This window comes from Mus musculus, chromosome 13 (genome assembly GCF_000001635.26).
Source record: "Mus musculus strain C57BL/6J chromosome 13, GRCm38.p6 C57BL/6J".
In the NCBI taxonomy this organism is placed as follows: domain Eukaryota; kingdom Metazoa; phylum Chordata; class Mammalia; order Rodentia; family Muridae; genus Mus; species Mus musculus.
This window is the reverse complement of record NC_000079.6, coordinates 97,726,920-97,748,503: the sequence shown is the minus strand read 5'-3', so window position 1 is coordinate 97,748,503 and position 21,584 is coordinate 97,726,920. Positions and strand designations below refer to the sequence as shown.

The 21,584-nt window shown below is 43.9% G+C and overlaps 1 long non-coding RNA gene across 2 annotated transcripts; it reads left to right on the top strand.

The window, feature by feature from the left end:
* The first annotated feature begins 1,092 nt into the window (after positions 1–1,092).
* Positions 1,093–15,006, top strand: 5330416C01Rik (RIKEN cDNA 5330416C01 gene). Of its 2 annotated transcripts, NR_152140.1 has the most exons (7): positions 1,093–1,216; positions 3,339–3,422; positions 4,166–5,800; positions 12,112–12,257; positions 12,829–13,804; positions 14,101–14,203; positions 14,788–15,006. It is a non-coding gene; the product is annotated as an RIKEN cDNA 5330416C01 gene (long non-coding RNA). The 2 variants fall into 2 exon arrangements; NR_152141.1 differs by lacking the exons at positions 4,166–5,800; positions 12,112–12,257; positions 12,829–13,804; positions 14,101–14,203; positions 14,788–15,006 and having other exon boundaries at positions 3,339–3,810.
* The last annotated feature ends 6,578 nt before the right edge of the window (positions 15,007–21,584 follow it).

The window sequence follows — 21,584 nt, the reverse complement described above, 5'->3', positions numbered from 1 at the left end:
TGCCAAACATACCTTAGTATGTTTAATGGCTGCAAAGTTACATGGACATACCATAAGTGGTTTTAATCACTTCGCTGTGTTTTGCAGTTAGAGAATTTCAGACAGTTAAGTGATAATATACGTTTTAGTCAACTGGCATCTCATCAATGCTTTATGCTTGTCGCCATGGTTACCTGTGGACAGATTAGTAGAGGTGAACCCGTGAGTCACGGTTAGTTTGTTTGCTTGCTTGCTTTTAATTTAAGGATATTAATATTGCTTGCCCACCTGGCTCCCTACAAGGATATGTGGTGTTTTTCAAATGTGTATATCTGATTTTCATTTTCATTATCTGAAAATCGTGTATATACATATACTTTACTTATATTCCATCCAGTTTCAGCTATATGACCTTACTATACTTTAGAGCAATTGTTAAATGGGACCCCTTTGAGTGTACCAGGCTCTTTTGAAAAACAGTCCTCATGTATACAACTATCACACTTAACATACAAATGAGTGGCCTTGAGCTCGTGGGATTCAGACGTCTGTTCAATTAGAGCCATTTTCATAATGTATTTGAAGACTTTTGCTCAATATTCATAAAGCCAAATGTTCGGATACTTTATTTGCCAGGCTATTATGTCCCTGCATAATAGGAGGCTTCTGAGGCAGGACTGGGCTGCCTTGCCCTGGCTCTGGGAGCGCACTACAGGTAACGTGCCTTTGGCTTCGATCCCAAAACCGCAGCACACAGATGGTGGGGAACAAAAGGCCTGAGTGGCCCACCACGTTTCAGCTGCTCTTCCAGCCTTCCCCCCAGCCCTCCCGGGTCTGTCTGCTCCCTCCCTTCCTCTCCACCCCCACCACGATCGCGCACCTCTGCCCTCCAGGACTGACAAAAGACCATGCTCAAAATACCCAAATGTTGGTCCAATATGGTAAATCTGAAAAGCGAGCCATTTGATGTCACCCAGTCTTCTCATTAGACACTGTCACTGCCCTTCTCTTTGAATGTCAGGGAAATAAAGTCCATTTAGGTGCCAAGAAATCTTCCCGATAGAGAGGTTGCTATAGCAACCGTGTAGCGATGAATTAACCAGCAAGCCATTCAGTCATAAGGTGCTGGCTTGGAACTGCTCTGCATGGTGTCCTACCTTCTTTTGAAACTAGATGGTTCTGCACGGCCCAGCGTCTGCTTTCTATTTCTGTGGTTCAGACACGACTGTTTGTTAAGGTATTTGGTTTGCTATAGAATTAAGGCTCCCAGAGGGGGGAGAAGAGGTGGGGTGGAGAACTAGCTGAAAGGCTAGCAAACTATAACAAACCCAGAACAACTTTTTCAAAAGTGTAGGAGGCAGCGGTGGGGGATCAAACAGAGTCGGCTCCCTATGGAAGCAGGTGCAGCAGGCTGATGTAAATCCTGAGCCCAGGGAGGGGGGAAAACAAAATCAGCTCTATCGAATGTGGGACTGGTCGAAAATAAACCTCACGCTTTTATTAATCTAATCCCTGCTTTGTAAGCCATGACATTTAACCGGGTAATTAAATAATAATTGAATAAGTCTGCGAGGCATAGAACCAGGCAGAAAGGCGCATTCCCTTGAGACAATTTTTTTATCAAATATTGACTCACTCTTCAATATTAACGATGGGGAGCTAATGCTATATTTTATATTTACATACTAACATTGTTTGGAAGACCCTTGGTGATTTATAGGTTCTCAACTTACACATGCGAGTTGAATTGAAAATCCAAGGTCTAGGGACACACATGAATGGTAGGGCAACACAGGGCAAAGCTTCGCCGCCCCTGCCTATCACGGCCTTCAGAAAGGCACACCAGTCTAACTGTTCTTACTCCACAAACAGACTCACTTGGTGCCGGGGGGGAGAAGTGGAGCTTCTTTTTTCTTTTTAGATTGTGATATTATTAGGTTTTAGTTATGTGTGTGGGCTTGTGGGATCAGGTACTTGTGGAGGCCAGACCTGTCGAATCCCATGGAGGAAGTATAGACAGTTGTGAGCTATCTAATGCAGATGCTGTGAAAGAAACTTGAGTCCTCTACAAGAGCAATGTGTTCTCCTAACCCCAGAGCCACCTCTCTGGCCCAGGAGTTTCCTTTCCAAACAGCCCCTTGGGTTTTGCTGGCACACAGGAAGCACCAGATAGAGAAGGGTGTAGCATCCCCAGTATAGTGTGCTAGTCAATGACTAAAGGCAGGCTCTTGGAGATGAGTGTATATGTTTGCATATGTGTTCACAATTATCTTATACTTTACTCCTGTGAAGGTTTCCTTACACACGATTTAATAACATTGTCAACATACAGTGTTCTCTCTAACTTTCCTAGAGACAACTCATTTGCATAAGTGCTTTTAGCTTTTTAGTGTGTGCTGAAGTCTTCTTGTGTCTGCACCCAACCTACTGTTAATTACCATTGACAAATAGTTCGTGCCTGAATGTTAACTGTCTGTTTGCATACGATGAAAGTAAGGGTGTGTCGGAACTTGACTCTGGTCTATAACATGATCTATCCCTTAGTTGTATGGCTTCATAACTTTGGAAGACTGTCATCCCTCAGCCATTCACAGCATAATGACTACAGACCTGTCACCTTTTAGGTTTAATTTCATTGTTAGCAGTTTTCCTCAGATCAAATAGAAACAATCAGTAAAGCAATAAGTTGTGCCCAGACTTAAAATGTGTTATTTCCCCTCTAATCCTGGAGATAGTGGCTACCAACAATGATGCATCAAACAGAGTTGCGAATAGATGATCCTGGGGACCACTCTATTTCTAGCATGGGCACATAAAAGAGCTTTTTTTTTGGCTCTTTTTTAATAGATATTTTCTTTATTTACATTTCAAATGTTATGCCCTTTCCTAGTTTCCCCTCTGAAAATCTCCTATCCTCTCCCCACTGCTCCCCAACCCACCCACTCCCATTCCCAGTCCTGACATTCCCCCTATACTGGGGCATAGAACCTTCACAGGACCTAGGGCCTCTCCTCCCATTGATGGTCGACTAGGCCACCCTCATCTACATATATAGCTAGAAAAGAACTTTTTAAATCTCCAGAACACCAACTGAAATAGGAATGTGATGAAATCGTTTTAACAAGGAATTCAAGCACTCACTGGCTGTGGGCTGGTTTTGTGTGATGCTGGGTTTGTACCCACAATTTCATATACACTGGGCAAACTAAAAAAGACCTACATCCCAAGTCTCTGTAATATAATTTTTTAGATACTGAAAATCCTTCTCAGTTTCCTCTTGGGTCTCTTTAGTGCACAAAACGGTTCAAGTTTGGGGACCACAGATCCTAGATGACTCTGTGTCATTTTGTTTTATTCAGGTAATGATGGAGAACACTGACATCCGGCACACATGGGACTTATGGATTTTGCTGACTATTTTTGAAAGCTCTATAGGACGTGTGGTAAGGAGCAGGGTGCATTGGTCCTGGCTCTGCTGGTGCAGCTCAGTATGTTTGGGAGTAACTGTGGCTTCTGAACCAGACTCACGCTGTGTAGCCATGGAAGAGCAAAGCGCTGTGTGCTGCATAAACTGTGCCTCTGCTATACACAAGCAAGATTGTCAGACGGCAAGCCCAAGCGTGTGTTCTTTCTATTGTCCCATTAAGAGGACAATCTGGAAGATGCCACCTGGTCAATCGATTCATATTCTCCACCTGACACAGGGCAGCCTGCCAACCTGACACTTATTCTCGGGCTGCTTTTCTTTGCTAGGGAAGCCACTATTTTTTTTTCTCATTTGGTTTTGTAAGTATTCAAATTTGAGCAAAAATAAAAAATGTTCAGCTAATCTGAATGATCGCTCTCTGTGCACAGAGAAACCTGGATCCTTTTTCTGCCTTCCGGACTGTTTGTAAGCTTTCCTTCAATGTGTCTAGAAAAAGCAGGGTCAGAATTTTCATAGAAGGATTCCAAGGGGGAAGATGTAGTGTCTTGTCTTGTCTTGCTTTGCTTTGCTTTGCTTGCCTTTTTTCTTCCTTCCTTCATCCCTCCCTCCCCCTTCCTCTCCCCCCCTTTCTTTCTTTTTGAGAGAATCACCCTTTGGTTTTCAGACTGTCTGCCAACTCTTCACCCACAGAAGAAACTTGACTCTTTTCTTTTCTTTTCTTTTCTTTTCTTTTCTTTTCTTTTCTTTTCTTTATTTTAGGGAGCTTAGAGACTTCAGACAGAAGGTAGAATGTGAATCATGGAGCCACCAGTGCTCAGAGCTCCCCTCCAAACCAAGGGAAATGACAAGAAGTTGGCAGACCTCTCAAGGTTACTGTCAGGAGCCACTGGCATTCAACCGAAGTTATTGTATGCACATACCAAAGTGACCAGTCTTCCCCTGAGCCAGAAAGCTAGTTTAATCCTGCAGTGTGAGATTCGTGATTTTAATTCTGGGAAAGAAAGGCTTGCAAGACCCTCTTCTTCCAGCACCTGAACTGCAGGCAGGCTCCTGAGCCTTGGGTCACAAGGAATGCAAAGATGTCCTGGCAGCCTTTGAATCCGTGAGACTTCTTGGTAGTATGAGAGAGATACTTTTCCATGAGCACTTAGGTAAAGAGAGGACCCAATTTCACTATAAAAATATTACTAACTTGCCAAAGGCACATGCCAGTTCTTAAGGAAGACAATCTGAGCTACCTCCACATCACAGGAATAAAAAGGCCCCCTTCCTCCCCAGACTAACAGTCTGAGTGAGTGTCCCAGTGACTGTGCAGTAGACTTTCTTCAGAACCAAGGTGGGGTCAGAGGAGCCTCTGTCTTCCTACAGCAGTCCTGAAGCAGGGACAAGAAAACTTTGCTTTTATATTTGAACTTTAGAATTCTCACTACTCTTGAAGGTTTATGATGAAGGTTTGGGGTTCTGGTGTCTCCCCATTCTCCACCTCAGCAACCTTCAAGTCCAGCTAAGAGGCTGATTCTGCTGAAGGCCGATAATGAATTTTCATTGAGGGGAGGAGCTGCTGCAGGGAGTGATAACACGCTTGAATGGTGAGCAGTTCCACTCCCCCAGCCTTTTGCAACTGTCCACTGAAACAGCCATGGGCAGAACAGAGGTGGCTTTGGAAACCCCATCTGCCTGGAGCTGGAGCAGGGAGCAGCTGGACCCAGCCATGGTCGACTGGGAGGGTGACAGTGGCAGACCAGAAACCAACACTAATCACATGGCTTCTGGGAGAAACCTGGGAGCATGTGATATGCAGATGAAGTATCTCCAGAGACAATCAAAAAGAGGTGGAGGGACAAAGACTATGATTGACATCAGGAGTCCACAAATTCCAGTTGGTGCTATACAGTAGAATGTAGCCACACTGCTGGTCCATGTTCCCTGAGGTCTTTCTGTCACTGTGAAGTCAACCTACGACACTGTCATTTATCCAATGACATAATGCCTCATGGTTAAACATCATTGTCATTTGTCTAGATTTCCCATAACCATGGAAACACACCCCTGGGTCTCCAGAAAGATTTTATTGAAGAGGATAGACCTACCCTGAATGTGAGTGGTACCTTGAGGTTCTGGATCACATAAAAAGGAAACTCAAGCTTGGCACTAGACGTCATCTCTTTGCTTCCTGACTGGATACAACATGAACAGTGGCCTTACTCTCCTGCCCTATCTGTACACCAAAATAAACTCTGACTTGAGAAGTAAAGTGACTAACACATGCCTCTAGTCACTGGAGTCTAGTGCCCATTGATGGAGTCTGGTGCCCTTCGAATGTACTTTGAATGAAGGAACAAAGGCAGAAGAGGCACGGATATGACAGAGGCAACGTGGACACTGGTATCTGAGGTACTTGAGTTCAAACCCTGACTGATCCTCCTTTAGCTATTAATCTACAAGTCTCAATCTTCGAAGTCTCCTTTAAAAATAAGAACAAGGAGCAGCAATACTACAACTCTGTGTTCCCTGTACCCAGAGGTAGAGGCAGGAGGATTGGCAATTTAACACCAATATGGGCTATACAGAGAAACTATCTTAAAACAACAAAACCCCACATAAACACAGACATGTGCACACACACACACACACATATGTATACATACATACATGCATACACACATATATACACACACGCACATATACATACATACGCACATGTGTACATGCATGTGTGCACACACATACACATACATGTACACACAAATACACACATACACACATGCGCACACACATACACACATGTGCACACACATATACACCAGCACATTCATATATCCACAAACACATGCACATGTGCACATGCACACACAAGAGAGAAGATGGGACGAAAGCATTGGGAACTTGTGTGTACTTTTTCAGGTTGCCACTTATTCACAAAAGCATGCAATGTTTTTCTTGTCAGTGGTCTTAATTTGCTTTTGCAAATCTATACTACATTCCCCTTCGTAAGAGGACAAGGTATGTTATTACTGTGCATTTGAAGATAAACACATTTTTTTTTCTGATATAGGTCAAAGTGCTGTCTTGCTAAGTCAGGCTTATACATAGAATATCAAAATTGACATGGTAAAAATTACTATATGGTCCAGAAAAAACCCTTGATCTAATGCCTGTTTATTAAGAGGAAAGTTAACTGTGTTTGCATTTATCTAGTGAGTTAGTATGGACAACTATTTTAAGTCTTACAGTTACAGTTGCATTTGATTTTTACTCTGCATTGGTTTTTATTTATATGTATTTCCTGTCAGAGGTTGAAGCTCTTTTTTTTTTTTTTTTTTTTTGAGACAGGGTTTCTCTGTATAGCCCTGGCTGACCTGGACTTTGTAGACCAGGCTGGCCTCGAACTCAGAAATCCGCCTGCCTCTGCCTCCCAAGTGCTGGGATTAAAAGCGTGTGCCACCACGCCCGGCCGAGGTTGAAGCTCTTAATGATTTCAAATGATACATATTTCTCAGAAAGACGGAATGCCAACAAAAAGTTCACAGAATTTAAATGGTTGTGTTTAAATCACTTTCTTTTCTTTCAGAGAATAATATTTTGCCCCTAAACACAAGATAGAGGCTAAAATCTTCTTTGAAATCTTTTTTCCCCTTGTAGATGTATGTCTAACTCCACAGATGGGATCAATAGCAGAGCATCCATTTTTCTGCTCATAGACGCTCAGGGTGCACTCTTAGGTGTGACGCCTCTGTAATCAAGTCATTTGCCTCCCACCTGGAGACTGCCTTCAGAGAACAGAGAAAATAGACTCTCTACTTAGAGAACCTTGAGTTTTAGCTGAGCATTGGCTGAGGCCAATACTGATTGCCAAAGTTCTATGTGCCTCAGAGGTTTCTGAGACAGAGTGAGATAACCATCCCATTGGGGCAATAACAGAGAGCTCTGCCAACATGGATCTCAGGCCCACTCCTAACAGGTGCAGAGCAATGGGCAGATATCCAGAGCTCAGTTCCTTTCTTGCACAGCAAGAAAGAAAGCGTGGAAAATAGACTCTTGACTGCTATATAGTCAAGGGCCCAGATGACTGTCCAAACACACTGTAAGGGAACACCCTGGTTCTGGCTGTGGTCTTAGTGTAAAGATGCCACATACCTGTGGTAAACATAAAGACTGCGATTGGTCCATCACTGGTAAGGATGGATCTCAGAGTGAGAGCAGGCTATGGAGATCAAGAACTTTCCTTGTCAGGCTGGAGAGATGGAGTGATGGCTCAGCGGCTAAGAGAGCACATTGCCCTGTTAGATCAGAGTGCTTTTCCCAGGGCCCACATTGGTAGCTTGCAGATGCTGTTAACTCTCTCACTGCACCTACAAACTGTCATCTTGGTGTGAATGGAGGCTGTACACGAGGGAGGTTGCCAACGTGGCCAGCCTACAGGTAAGCCGCATTCTGTAAGACAGGTCTCTACTTCCTTCAAGAGCTGCCAGGAGAGTGGTTGTCCTTAGGGAGCACCCTCTTCAGGGTTGGTTGCTAGTATTCTGTTCCCCATGCCATGAAGCACTTAAAGGCAAGCAAGTCATTTGTCTTACTGTTGTAATTTTGGCAATGATATGATTTACAGACAATGAGCTGTTCAGAGTTTTAGTGTGTGACCCAGTGATTTTAAGTCTCAGTTTCTATGCACTTGTTTCTATCACATAAAAAAAAATACAGTAGAGTCTTGCATTTTACTCTATTCTTGCCAACCTGTTACACTGGCTTCTTGGTTGTAGCAGGGGTTCTTGAGATACCTTGGGGCTTTCTATATGAATAACTGTGCCGTCTGTAGATAGAGAGCATCATTACTTCCTTTCTGATTGTCATACCTGGTATTGTTTTCATACTGGTCATGATCTCGGCTACGGAGGTGAACAGAGAGACAAGACAATAATCGTTCTTGCCTTTATGTCAATCTAGGAGGCGAGAAGTCAGTATGTGAGTCCTAAATCTTATGTTGACTCTGGGGTTTGGTAGATTTCTTTTTGACCCCGAAGGAGTTTCTTCCTGTTCTTACTTTGAGCTGAATTTTAAATATGCCCACACTGTTTGTTGTCTGTGACTTTCCTGCAGTGGCCATGCTGTTTCCTGCTTTTATTACTAATCTAAGTCATTACCCTCTTTGGTTTTCTGGTGTTGAACTATCCTCACATACATGAGCTTGCTCCTCCTTGTCTATAATGATTGTTTTGTTTTTCATATACCGTTAGATTTAATTCACTGGTACGTCATGAAGGCTTTTTGTGTTTATGGGCATAGGTAATACTGGCTTGCTATTTTCTCTTTTTTAGGAATGTGTTTATTAGGTTTTGACATTGGATTTTGCTTGCTTTCCAAAGTAAAGTAGAAAGTGTCCTTTCCTCTTGTCTGTCAATTTTCCTCCTCCCTCTCCCTCTTCTCTGTCTCTGTGGGGTGTGTGTGTTGTGTTTGTTCATGTAGTGTGTGTGTGTGTGTGTGTGTGTGTGTGTGTGAGTGTGTGTGTGTGTGGTGTATATGGTGTGTGTGTTGTATGTCTGTGTATGGTGTATGGGTGTGTACAAGTGTGTGTGTGTGTGTGTGTGTGTGTGTGTGTGGTGTATATGGTGTGTGTGCTGTGTATTTGTGTATGTGTGTGTGTGAGTGTGTGTACTGTATTTGGTGTGGTGTATGTGGTATATATGGTATGTGAGATGGTGTGTGGTGTGTGTGTGTGTGTGTGTGTGTGTGTGTAGACCAAGCTGCTCTCAGTCTTACAGGACTCCTTTATTTACCCCTGAATGCTAAGGGTAAACATGCCATGGTGCCTGCTCTCAATTACTTCCTTTTGTCTTCACACACAACCATCAACACACACTTCCACTGTCTCCTTCCCATCTGTTAGAAGATATATTATCAGAATGCTTCACACAGTTGAGAAAATCTCTAAAATGGTTAATATACGTGATCCTCTATCTAACTGATGACTGAGACACCTTGCAGGGAGAAGGCAACTGGCACAGTACTGTCATTATGTCTCCCATCATCTCCAATGTGTGCCTTCCCATCTGCTTCTCGCTGCTGGCAATACACTTGGGCACAATTCAGGAGACCCACAGGTTCCAAACAGCCCTTCCTCTTGTGTCCTGCACATAAAGGTGCCTTTTTGATTATGTGCCCATCTACTCAGATAGCTTACACGCAATTGTATTTCCTTTCCCACCTTGCCAAATGCTCACGCTTCTATCAGTCTCCAGTATAAAAGCAAGCCATGAATAGATTTTATGATGTGTAAAAATGAGAAGACACTTCAGATGGGGCAAAAAGACAGGGTTAGACCTCTGCAGGGACTAATGCATAATTCAGCGAGCCTTGACTTGAGAGCATGCGGCTGGGTTGCTCGGGTGGGTTTTTGTGGGTGTTTTTGGGCTTGAACATCTCCTCCATCCGCATGGATTTGTGGCCTCTTCCTGTGCTATAACAGGACTACTATGAGATGAACAGAACTAGGAATGGCTAACAGTTTGCAGGGATCAACACAAAATGGAAATTCATGTTCTTTGCTGAAAAAGCAAGGGGTGGGGTGGGATACCCAGAAAGGCACTAAAATGCAAGGGCTGCTCTGTCACATGTGGTTCTGAGCATGTGAGGTAAGATGACTCTCGTAGATACCCGAGGACCCTCCCTTGTGTCTGGAAATGTGTGTGGTGTATTCGTTAGAGGTGTGTTCTTCCTGACAGGGACTAGAAGGACGCAGGGAGATTGGGCCAAGAAGTCTTCTTTCTTGAAAGCTCGTTGTCCAGTCACTGAGCTGTGGATATTGTGTGTATCCCCCAGTGATTCTCATGTTGGGAGCTGGAGGACCGGGGGAGGGGGAATATTGAGAAGTACTGGCATCTTCAAAAGGTGGGGCTTGGTAGAGATAATAAGATCATTGAGATTTTGTCCTCCAAAGAGATTTGTTTTGTTTTGTTTTTGCTTCTGGTGTGATCTCAGTTAGTTCTCATGGGAATAGATTCTTATAAAGAGATGAATCTGACCCCTACTTGCTCTGTCTTGTTTTGCTATGTGATAGCTCCTTCTTAAATATATTACTGCTATGAAGCTATCTGCCATGGTGGGAAAAGTCCTTATTAAGAACAAGTATACTGCATTTTGGGCTTTCTCTCTCCAAAACTATGAGCTACATAGTTAAACTTCTTTTGCTGTACAAAAGATTCAACCTCCGGTGTTCTGTTACAGAATAGAAAACAGGCTGGAATTGAACTCGTGGCCAGAGGGTGATCTTCAAGGGATTATAATCTCTTTGAAAGGACTTCATATCCGGGAGACTATTGAAAGAAAGTTCTCCTCAGCAGATCACCAAATGTGTACTCACAGGGTTGTCAGCCAAGGAGAGGGATAGGTATTTCCCACAAAGACACCATGGAGCACGTGGATCTGATCTTGGTCTTCGGTGCCAGGTTTCTTGCAGAGTTTCAATGGCTGCTGTGTTAAGACACAGGGACTTGGGAAGGATCTAAGACCCAGGGAGGGAGTGGCAAGAAGACAGTGGAGGTTAAACAATGATTCAGTGGAGTCACAAAGACCCAGATGCATGCTCCTTTGTCCCATTGGGCTTCATCTAAGAACACAATATCAAGGATATCAATTAAAAATGAAGACAAAGGAATGCATACCCAAGGACAGGACTCTTCTGACCAGGGAACCTATAGAAAACCATCATCCAGTCTTCCATGATGTCAGTCCTGTAAGGGAATCATGCATGTAGGGTTTTGTACACAAGGCTTGAGACAAAGCCGGAAGTAAAAAGTAGGTGTATTGGGCAGTATCCCTAGCGTCACCACATGTCTGTGTGACTGGTGAGATGACACCTTTAACTGTAACCTCAGGTAAGGGAGGTAGAGACAGGAAGATCAGAAGTTCAGAGCCAGCCTTATTTGCACAGCATGTTGAAGGCCAGCCTGGGCTACATGAGACCCCGTCTCATATAAAGAATCATGGAAATGTTATTAATGTTATTATTGACTAGACCGTGTATTTGAAATGGGATGCAACATCAACATTTTGCAGCAAGGTTTGTGAATGTGATCATGATGATGTCCAGGAAAGCAGTGACGGAAAGAGCATCTAGTAAAGTCCCAGCTTTCCAGAAAGTTGTTGACCAATTGCAGCCCCAGCCTAGAGCTTCATGGTGGCCCAGCAACAAGGTCAGCTTTGGCTCTGTATTTGCTTGAGTATAGTTTGGTTAAAAACAACCACAGATCTACCCTTATTCTAGCCAAAGAAAATGAGTTTTCCAGAGTTAGCTCAAGCTCAGATCACCCTTTAAGAACAGTTACAGTATAAATGACAAGTAACCATGGAGAAAGGAAAAAGCCTTTTCTACATCCTCTAGCTTACATCTGCAGCCTTGCTTAGCATGGCTAGGCAAAGTGACTCTGGACTACTAATCACTGAGATAAACCTCCATAGGAGGAGAAGAATCTTGGAAGGAAATGTCAATCAGTTTGTTGCTGGAAGCAACGTGAGCCCAGATGAGGAGCCAGCCCTGTACTAGACCATCTCTCCAGGCCCCACCAATCAAGTCCTTTGTTTGCAATGGAATAATAGTTGTGTCTGATTTACATATACCCTTCTGTACTGCTAGGCTACTTACAATAGGGAGATTCTTACAATCTCATACAGTATAAAGTATACAAAAACAACTGTTGAACTTTATTGCTTAGGGGAAATTGATAAGGAAAGCATCCGTACATGCTCAGGATAATTGGAGGCTCCCTGGTACTTCCAATACATAGGAAACTGAAACCGTGCATGCAGAATCTACAGATGGAGAAGGTCGTCTGCACTTGGGAAAGGATATCTTGTGGAGGTGGGGACCATTGTTTTCTCACTCTATCTCTGGGAGTTTCTTGGTTAAGTTCAAGTACACATTTCTCTTACAGATAAGGCAGTGCAGAAGAGTTTTAATCTGCAAAACAGTGGGTATAAGAGGCTGCCTGAGCCTCTCTGTACTACTCTCAACAGTAGCCAAGGACTGGAGGCTGGCTCGGTAGGTTGTGCTTGCTGAGCAAGCATTAAGACTTGAGTACAGATACAAAGCACGAGCATAACAACTAGACACTTGTGTTGTACCTGCATATTTGTAACCTCCGCTCCGGGGGTGAGAGTATCTGAGACAGAGGAGGAGACTTTATGGTAAATTGCCTCAAATAGGGGAAGGGCAAACATTCCAACTCTAGTGTGTCCTCCGAGCACACACTCTCAGCCACTCTCCTGAAATCCAGCTCCATGCTGTGCAGAGGTTTCAGAGACTTGACATTAAGGAATCATCTAACCCAACTACTATTGCATAGGAGCTATGATCAGCTGCTCTTTCTGTAATAAAGCCTATTACTTATATAGATCTAATACATTATCCATCTTTTTTTTTTCTTCAAAAGTGAAGAATTCATGGCAACAGAGTCAGGACCTTCAGCAAGGAGCAGAGGATGGAAGAGGCAACACAGAACTAATCTAATGGGACAACGCTGCCCTAGGAGCCAGGAGCCACTCACGTGGCTCCAATTGCTTTATTAAATCAAGATTATGGCAAGTATGGAAGCTGAGAGGCCTGTTCATAAACAATCTCAGTCACCTGGTTGGAAGAGGATGCAGCTTGGAGCAGATATGGAGACGGTGGGAAGTTGCCGTTTTGATCCTGTAAGAATTATTTGAAGAATGGGAGTGGGGTATACAATAGAAATTCCAAATGACTTTCCTGTGCTTCACCTGAGCTATTAGAACACTGAAACTGCCTTTGGTTGGAAAGAGGAAAACCAAGCAAGAGACAGTTCCGGAGAGAGTATCTTAAAGAAGAGCTAGGGGTTGATGACATTAATGAATGAGGTGCCCCACAGCCATCTAAACAGCGATACAAGATTCTTAGGGAGTCAAGAGAAAGGTTGGGCCTAGACATGAAAATTTCCTAGTTTCTAACATGTAAAAATAGTTAAGAAAATGCGTAGCCCCATCACTGAAGTTCATAATGATGGAAAAACTTACTCAAAGTATTCAAGTTACTCAAAATACAGCTTACTGATAGACAGTATCATATCACCTAGGAACACATTAGCTATGTAAATCCGTAGGCTTATCTCTACCCTTGGAATCAGATATTCCTTGGGTAGGGCCCTGCACATGTGTACAGTAAGCCTTCCAGGTGTTTCCTTTGCCTACTAAAATTTGAGAACCACTGATATAGAAATTAGAGAGCAAAGAAGAAAGCCAAGGGAAAGCCCAGAGAGGAAGAAGATCAGAGGGCATGGGGTATTGGAAATCAAGCCGACAAAGCACTGCAAGTAGAAGAGGCATCCATGATGTGCCATGCCCCCAAGAACTACATGAATTGTCTCCAAGGTGGAGGGCATTCTGTCATCTGTAAGTAAAGCTTTGGTGGTTGTGCAATGGCCACAAGCGTGGTGAGCTGACTTTAAGAGAGAAGGGACAGAGAGAGAAGCAAAACTCAAAAGCAAGTGTTCAGAGGAGCTTGGCCTCAGGGGCAAGGGGGATGGACAGTGGCTAAAGTGGGAAAGAGTTAAGAGAGGGCTGTTTTCTCTCTCTCTCTCTCTCTCTCTCTCTCTCTCTCTCTCTCTCTCTCTCTCTCTCTCTTCTTCCCTCCCTCCCTCCCTTCCTTCCTCCCGTTCTCCCCCCCAACCACTCCTCTTTCCTTTTAGATCAAAACTAGACAGTGCATTTCCATAGCTCCGTGTTTGATCTGGTCCAGATGAAGAAAATAAGAAGAGAGGCTGAAAGGAGCAAAGGAGCAAGTGGGAGAAGGTGAGATGGTGTAGCAGAATTTTCCCTGTCCAATCACTTTAAATATTCATACAACAAGAAGCCTGTGATTGGACAGGGAAAGGGGAGTCGGAGCAAAGAGTTGCAGAGCTGGAGATGGAGGAGACAGGTAGGGGAGAAGGAGAAAGATGGAGGACGAACAAGACGATTCAGATTCTGCGTGGCTTTAAATGGCCACAGGTAGCTATAATTTCATATAGGGATAGAAAGATTGGGATAACTTGTCTAGGTGCTCAGCTTGTATCATTATCAATTGGCTTAGAAATGATTGGGTAGGCATCTTGTGAATTGAGAATTTATTGATTAATAAATCTGACTGATTAATTATAAGCTTCAAGAGTGTAGGTTTTACCGGGATACTGTGTGTTGTGACAGCTGAGAGGTGGTCGGTCATTGCATGGGGTTGGCATGGCAGTGACCCACCAAGGAGACTTAGTGAGTCAGATGGAGACATTTTGGGAGCTCTGGGCCAGAGAGTCTGCCAGATGAGCACACTCCGCTATGTGCTATGTGGCCTGCTGGTGCGTAGTGCAATAATATGTTGTTCATTTTAATATTTCCTACAGCAAGATGGAGTGCCAGTTACAAGCCATGAGCATCCACCCAGGTGCTCACCCACAGTAAAAAGCAAGAAGATGACATGGATGAACAGCGTGCTTGGTTGTCATCCCAGACCCTTAGAGACAGAAACACTGTGAACTCCAAGACAGCAAGGACTACATAGTAAGACTTTGTGTCAAGACGAATCTTGTATTTACTGTGAGAAAAAAAATGTGGAAAAGAAGAGAAAACAAAAAAATAAGAACTACAATCTGGATTAAGAAAAGAAGAGGTAAAGAGAATTATGTGGAAAACTAGAAGAGAGACATATAAACTAGAGAACAAAGGATGGAGAAAAAGAAGGAAAACGTTAATACACAGGTAGCAATTATCTCTTTGAAGGATCAGCCATATTTTTGACAAGCACACGATAGTTAGTTCTCAGAGCATCCTGTGAACCAGAATGAGGCTCAATAGTGGACATGGTGGAGTCTTAGCAGCCACTGAATAGCATGATCAAAATACTCAATTTCAACAGGCTTTGAATAAGCAAATAGAAGTAGACGCCTCAGCTTACACCAGGGTCCAGTCAATAACTTGACAGAATTTTTATGTTTTCTGATCTTAAAGGCTTTACATGATATTGTTTGAGTGATGTCCCATGTATAGGAGGAGGCCCTTCACACAAGCAAGACACTGCTAGTCCTTTCAGGCAGGAGACAGACTAGAATGTTCACTCGTTGCCAGGTTTAGCCTCTGAGGAACCCGAGAGACCATCTGTAGTGGCTATTCCTGGTTGTCAACTTGACAATATTTGGAATGAACTACAATCCGGAATTGGAAGGCTCACCAGTGACCCTTATCTGGAGGCTTGGAGATCCTTATCTGGATCTTGGTTTGAAGATCTTGAGCCATAGTGGCTATGGATTCCAGAAGATTGAATCTCCGAGTTTAAGGAACACACCCTTAATCTGGGCTACGCCTTTCATCTGGGATTAAAGGTGTGGTGGAACACACCTTTAATCTGGGCTCCACCTTCTGCTGGAGACAATATAAGGACATTGGAAGAAGGGAGTCTAGCTCTTGCTCTTGCTCTTGCTCCTGCTCCTTCGCCTGCTTGCTGCGTGAGACTGAGTAACTGCTAGATCCTTGGACTTCCATTCACAGCTGCGACTGAACAATTGTTGGGAATTGGGCTGCCGACTGTAAGTCATCAATAAATTCCTTTACTAACTAGAGACTATCCGTAAGTTCTGTGACTCTAGAGAACCCTGACTAATACAGAAGTTGGTACCAGGAGTGGTTCTAGAGTAACAGAAGTACAAGGATGAATCTTTTAAAATTCTGGAATTGGCTTGTTGATCCACCAGCACTTTCAACTATTGAAACCTCTCCAGATTCTCTCCCTCCTGGGAGCTCAGAGAATTTTGAAGACCCATGGTTGAAACTATATTCCGAACTTAAAGAAGCTAATGCCCTTGATTTTCTTAATGAATTAGGTGATTCAGTGCACAAAGCTTTCTACAAGATGGGGAAAAAATCGAAAAATGATTTTACTGGCTGGCTGCTCTTAGTATCTGTGGAAAAAATGATGAATGAAAGGAAGGAGTTGTGTGATAAAATCGAAAGGCTCCAGACACAAGTAAACGATCTAAAAGTTGCTAAGTGTGTCCTTGAGGAGAATCTTCTTTCTTGTAGCAATAGAGCTCAAGTTGCAGAAAATCAAACAGAAACTCTCATTGTAAGGTTGGCTGAACTACAGCGAAAATTCAAGTCTCAGCCTCAGAGTGTGTCGACAGTTAAAGTAAGGGCTCTAATTGGCAAAGAATGGGATCCTACAACATGGGACGGGGATGTGTGGGAAGACCATGTTGAAGCTGAGAATTTTGAATCTTCAGATTCTCAAGGGTTTGCCCCACCTGAGGAAGTAGTACCCTCAGCCCCACCCCTTGAAATAATGCCTTCCCCACATGAGGAAATTAATTTTGCAGAGTCTGCTCACGGCCCACCAATAGTTTCTTCTAGACCTGTAACCAGACTCAAAGCAAAACAGGCTCCTAGAGGGGAGGTAGAAAGTGTAGTCCATGAGGAAATTCGCTACACTACTAAGGAGCTTAATGAGTTTGCTAATTCATTCAAGCAGAAACCTGGTGAATATGTGTGGGAATGGATTTTAAGGGTGTGGGATAAGGGTGGAAGGAACATAAGACTAGAGCAGGCTGAGTTTATTGACATGGGTCCTCTGAGTAGAGATTCTAGGTTTAATACGGAAGCTCGCATAGTTAAAAAAGGTGTCAAAAGTTTGTTTGAATGGTTGGCTGAGGTGTTTATCAAAAGATGGCCTACTGGAAATGACTTGGAGATGCCTGATATTCCGTGGCTTAGTGTTGATGAAGGGATTTTAAGACTTAGGGAAATTGCAATGCTAGAGTGGATATATTGTGTAAAGCATAATTGTCCACAATGGGAAGGTCCAGAAGATATGCCTTTCACTAGCTCTATAAGACGCAAATTGGTGAGAGGGGCACCAGCACATTTGAAGGGTTTTGTTCTTTCCCTTTTCCTTGTGCCAGATCTTAGCATTGGAGATGCTTCTGCTCAATTAGATGAATTAAATTCACTGGGTTTAGTTGGATTCCGAGGTAACAAGGGCCAGGTGGCAGCATTGAATCGCCGGAGACAAGGTGATTCTAGTTATTATAATGGACAGCGTAGACAAAAGAATGTTTATAATAACATACCCAGTAATGGTCAGCACAGGAGAGGTGAAATTTATAATGGCATGACTCGGTTGGACCTTTGGTACTGGCTAACCAATCATGGTGTTTCCAGGAATGAAATACATAGGAAGCCTACTGCATATTTGTTTGATCTGTATAAGCAGAAAAATTCTCAAACAAATGAAAGAAAGGCTACATTAGATCGTGGTAAACAGCCAAATGAAAGAAAGGCTACATTAGATCGTGGTAAACAGCAATCTCGGCCAGTGAATCAATTTCCAGACTTGAGACAGTTTGCAGATCCAGAACCCCTTGAATGAAGGGGTGGCCAGGTTCCTCTGAGGAAGGATCTTGATAAGACACTCAAAGGTTTTGCTGTTACCCTTTCTCCAGTTCTTCCCCAGAGGGACCTACGGCCTTTTACAAGGGTAACTGTACACTGGGGAAAAGGAAATAATCAGACTTTTCGGGGTCTGCTGGATACTGGTTCTGAGTTGACACTGATCCCAGGGGATCCCAAGAAACATTGTGGCCCTCCAGTTAAAGTAGGGGCTTATGGAGGGCAGGTGATTAATGGAGTTTTGACTGATGTCCGACTCACAGTAGGTCCAGTAGGTCCCCGGACACATCCTGTGGTGATTTCCCCAGTTCCAGAATGTATAATTGGGATAGATATACTCAGAAATTGGCAGAATTCTCATATTGGTTCCCTGAACTGTAGAGTGAGGGCTATTATGGTTGGAAAGGCCAAATGGAAGCCTTTAGAGTTGCCTTTGCCAAAGAAAATAGTGAATCAAAAACAGTATCGTATTCCTGGAGGCATTGCAGAAATTACTGCCACTATCAAGGACTTGAAAGACGCAGGGGTGGTGGTTCCCACCACATCTCCGTTTAACTCTCCTATCTGGCCAGTGCAGAAAACAGATGGATCATGGAGAATGACAGTTGATTATCGAAAACTAAATCAGGTAGTAACTCCAATTGCAGCTGCTGTACCAGATGTAGTTTCGTTACTTGAGCAAATTAACACATCTCCTGGCACCTGGTATGCGGCTATTGATCTGGCAAATGCCTTCTTCTCAGTACCTGTCCATAAGGACCACCAGAAGCAATTTGCTTTCAGTTGGCAAGGCCAACAGTATACCTTCACAGTTTTGCCTCAAGGATATATTAACTCTCCTGCCCTGTGTCATAATTTAGTTAGAAGGGATCTTGATCGTTTGGATCTTCCACAAAATATCACATTGGTGCACTATATTGATGACATTATGCTGATTGGACCAAGTGAGCAGGAAGTAGCAACCACTTTGGACTCATTGGTAACACATATGCGTACCAGAGGATGGGAAATAAATCCAACCAAAATTCAAGGACCATCTACCTCAGTGAAATTCTTAGGAGTCCAGTGGTGTGGGGCATGCAGAGATATTCCTTCTAAGGTGAAAGATAAGTTATTGCACCTGGCCCCTCCTACAACCAAGAAAGAAGCACAACGTTTAGTGGGTCTATTTGGATTCTGGAGACAACACATCCCTCACTTGGGTGTGTTACTTAGGCCTATTTACCAAGTGACTCGGAAAGCTGCTAGCTTTGTGTGGGGCCTGGAACAGGAGAAGGCCCTTCAACAGGTCCAGGCTGCTGTGCAGGCTGCTCTACCACTTGGACCATATGACCCAGCAGACCCGATGGTACTTGAGGTGTCTGTGGCTGATAGAGATGCTGTTTGGAGCCTCTGGCAGGCCCCTGTAGGTGAATCACAGAAAAGGCCTTTGGGATTTTGGAGCAAAGCTCTACCATCATCTGCAGACAACTATTCTCCCTTTGAAAAACAGCTCTTGGCCTGCTATTGGGCCTTAGTGGAAACTGAACGTCTGACAATAGGACACCAAGTCACTATGCGACCTGAATTACCCATCATGAGCTGGGTACTATCAGACCCTGCAAGTCATAAAGTGGGACGCGCACAGCAGCAGTCTATTATCAAATGGAAGTGGTATATACGTGATCGGGCCAGAGCAGGTCCTGAAGGCACAAGCAAGTTACATGAAGAAGTTGCTCAAATGCCTATGGTTTCTACTCCTGTTACAATGCCATCTGCTGCCAAGCATGCACCTATAGCCTCATGGGGTGTTCCCTATGATCAACTGACCGAAGAGGAGAAGACTAGAGCCTGGTTTACTGATGGCTCTGCACGTTATGCAGGCACCACCCAGAAGTGGACAGCTGCAGCATTACAACCCCTTTCTGGGACAACCTTGAAAGACACAGGTGAAGGGAAATCTTCACAGTGGGCAGAACTTCGGGCAGTACACATGGTATTACAGTTTGTTTGTAAGAAGAAGTGGCCAGATGTACGATTATTCACTGACTCATGGGCTGTAGCCAATGGATTGGCTGGATGGTCAGGGACTTGGAAAGATCACAATTGGAAAATTGGTGAGAAAGACATCTGGGGAAGAAGTATGTGGATAGATCTCTCCAAATGGGCAAAGGATGTGAAGATATTTGTGTCCCATGTAAATGCTCACCAAAAGGTGACTTCAGCCGAGGAGGAGTTCAATAATCAAGTGGATAAGATGACCCGTTCTGTGGACAGTCAGCCTCTCTCCCCAGCCATCCCTGTCATTGCTCAATGGGCACATGAACAAAGTGGTCATGGTGGTCGAGATGGAGGTTATGCTTGGGCTCAGCAACACGGGCTTCCACTCACCAAAGCTGACCTGGCTACTGCTGCTGCTGATTGCCAGATCTGCCAACAGCAGAAACCAACACTGAGCCCCAGATATGGCACCATTCCTCGAGGTGACCAGCCAGCAACCTGGTGGCAGGTTGACTACATTGGACCACTTCCTTCGTGGAAAGGACAGCGTTTTGTTCTTACTGGAGTAGATACTTATTCTGGTTATGGATTTGCCTTTCCTGCACGTAATGCCTCTGCTAAAACCACCATTCACGGACTGACAGAATGCCTCATCTATCGTCATGGTATTCCACACAGTATTGCTTCTGACCAAGGAACTCATTTCACAGCCAGAGAAGTACGACAGTGGGCCCACGATCATGGAATACACTGGTCTTACCACATTCCCCATCATCCTGAAGCAGCTGGGCTGATAGAAAGATGGAATGGCCTTTTGAAGACGCAGTTACAGCGCCAATTAGGTGGTAACAGCTTGGAAGGCTGGGGTAGAGTTCTTCAGAAGGCAGTATATGCTTTGAATCAGCGCTCGATATATGGTACAGTTTCACCCATAGCCAGGATTCATGGGTCCAGGAATCAAGGGGTGGAAAACGGAATAGTTCCACTTACTATCACTCCTAGTGACCCTCTAGGAAAATTTTTGCTTCCTGTCCCCATAACTCTAGGTTCTGCTGGCCTAGAAGTTTTGGCTCCAGAGAAGGGAGTGCTCCTACCAGGAGCTACAACAAACATTCCATTGAACTGGAAGCTCAGACTTCCCCCTGGTCATTTTGGGCTTCTAATGCCCTTAAACCAACAGGCTAAAAAAGGAATAACAGTGTTAGGAGGGGTGATAGATCCAGATTACCATGGGGAAATTGGATTACCTCTTCACAATGGTGGTAAGCAAGATTATGTCTGGAGTGTAGGAGATCCCTTAGGGCGTCTCTTAGTACTACCATGTCCTGTGATTAAAGTCAATGGGAAACTACAACAGCCTAATCCAAGCAGGATGACAAAGGACGCAGACCCATCAGGAATGAAGGTATGGGTCAATCCTCCAGGAAAAGAGCCAAGACCTGCTGAGGTGCTGGCTGAAGGAGAAGGAAATACAGAATGGGTAGTAGAGGAAGGTAGTTATAAATACCAATTAAGGCCACGTAACCAGTTGCAGAAACGAGGATTATAAAGTAATATGAATGCCCATTGTAAATTTACTAATGCGTTAGCGATTGTACGAGGGATAGTTATATCATGTTAGGCATATTTACAACCTTGTTATTGTTTCATGTGAACATGAGATATTATTTGTGTCAAGTTGACAAGGGGTGGATTGTAGTGGCTATTCCTGGTTGTCAACTTGACAATATTTGGAATGAACTACAATCCGGAATTGGAAGGCTCACCAGTGACCCTTATCTGG